Source organism: Anolis sagrei, chromosome X (assembly GCF_037176765.1).
Source record: "Anolis sagrei isolate rAnoSag1 chromosome X, rAnoSag1.mat, whole genome shotgun sequence".
In the NCBI taxonomy this organism is placed as follows: Eukaryota; Metazoa; Chordata; class Lepidosauria; order Squamata; family Dactyloidae; genus Anolis; species Anolis sagrei.
Genome location: NC_090034.1, coordinates 43607800 through 43609224, shown reverse-complemented (window position 1 = coordinate 43609224; position 1425 = coordinate 43607800). Strand labels below are relative to the sequence as shown.

Sequence of the window (1425 nt, the reverse complement as noted above, 5' to 3'; positions counted from 1 at the left end):
AACAATGATGGATCTGGACCAAACTCTACCCGAATACTCAATATGCCCAAATGTGAACACTGGTGGAGTTTGGGAAAAATAGAATCTTGACATTTGGGAGTTGTAGTTGCTGGGATTTATAATTCACCTACAATCACAGAGCATTCTGAACTTCACCAACGATAGAATTGGGCCAAACCTCCCACACAGAACCCCCAACGCGTGGTAGGGGACGGCTAGTACAATATAAAAATATAAAAACCGTAGTAAAGGTAAAGGTTGTCCCCTGACATTAAGTCCAGTCATGTCTGACTCTGGGGTGTGGTGCTCATCTCCATTTCTAAGCCGAAGAGCCAGCGTTGTCCGTAGACACCTCCAAGGTCATGTGGCCGGCATGACTGCATGGAGCGCCGTTACCTTCCCGCCGGAGCGGTACCTATTGATCTACTCACATTTGCATGTTTTCGAACTGCTAGGTTGGCAGAAGCTAGGGCTGACAGCGGAAGCTCACGCCGCTCCCCGGAATCGAACCTGCGACCTTTCGATCAACAAGCTCAGCAGCTCAGTGCTTTAACCCACTGCGCCACCGGGGGCTCCTTAAAACATTATCATGAGCGTCTCCATGTCAAGTCATTGGATTGCGTTATCCAGTAATTCCATGCTTTTGTATAACTATGCCATATTTGGGGAGGTCTGCTCAAAAAGCCAAGTTTTCACCTTTCTTCGAAAAGTCAGGAGGGAGGGGGCTGATCTTGTATCTCTAGGTAGGGCATTCCACAGTCAAGGGGCCACAGCTGAGAAGGTCCTGTCTCTTAAATCCTGCCAAACACATCTGTGAGGAAGCATAAATCTTCCTCTCCACGAAAATCTTTAGTAAAAGACAAAAGATTTATACGATTTGAAGAGAAACCAGAGTATATACCTGTATGCTGAATACATGAAGTTTGTGAGTAAACCAACTATGTTATTTTAACAAAGATTACTTTATTTTTTGTCTCTTGAGAGCATGATTTAAAACCAAATATATTTTATGGGAGAGTAGATGTTTTTGGGGGCAACTGAAAAGAACACTTCTGAAACTCTATTTTTTGTGCATTGGCATATCTTTGTTCCTAACAGTTTAAAGAGATATCTAGGTATATCAGTCTAACAGCTGAGAAATCTACACTGCCTTGCATGAATACTAGTGGCTATTTACCGCTAAGAAGAAGGCTGACTTAAGCGGGTTTTTAACTCTTCTCAGGAAGATCATACTTTACAAAAAGGTTATGATCTCAGAAAAGGTCATGCCTTTCTAAAAGGTTAATAATAATAACAACTACAACAACAACTTTATTTTTGTATCCTGCCATTATCTACCCAAAGGAACTCGGGGAGGGGGGGAGCTTACATGGGAATAAGCCCAGTCAAGCATAGAATTAAAACATATCACAGTAAAATTTATAA

At 42.2% G+C, this 1425-nt stretch overlaps 1 non-coding gene across 1 annotated transcript; it reads right to left on the bottom strand.

Annotated features, from left to right (window-relative positions):
- Positions 1 to 779: 779 nt before the first annotated feature.
- LOC132782206 (U5 spliceosomal RNA) lies at positions 780 to 897 on the bottom strand. The gene has a single exon (XR_009632044.2). It is a non-coding gene; the product is annotated as a U5 spliceosomal RNA (small nuclear RNA).
- Positions 898 to 1425: the final 528 nt, after the last annotated feature.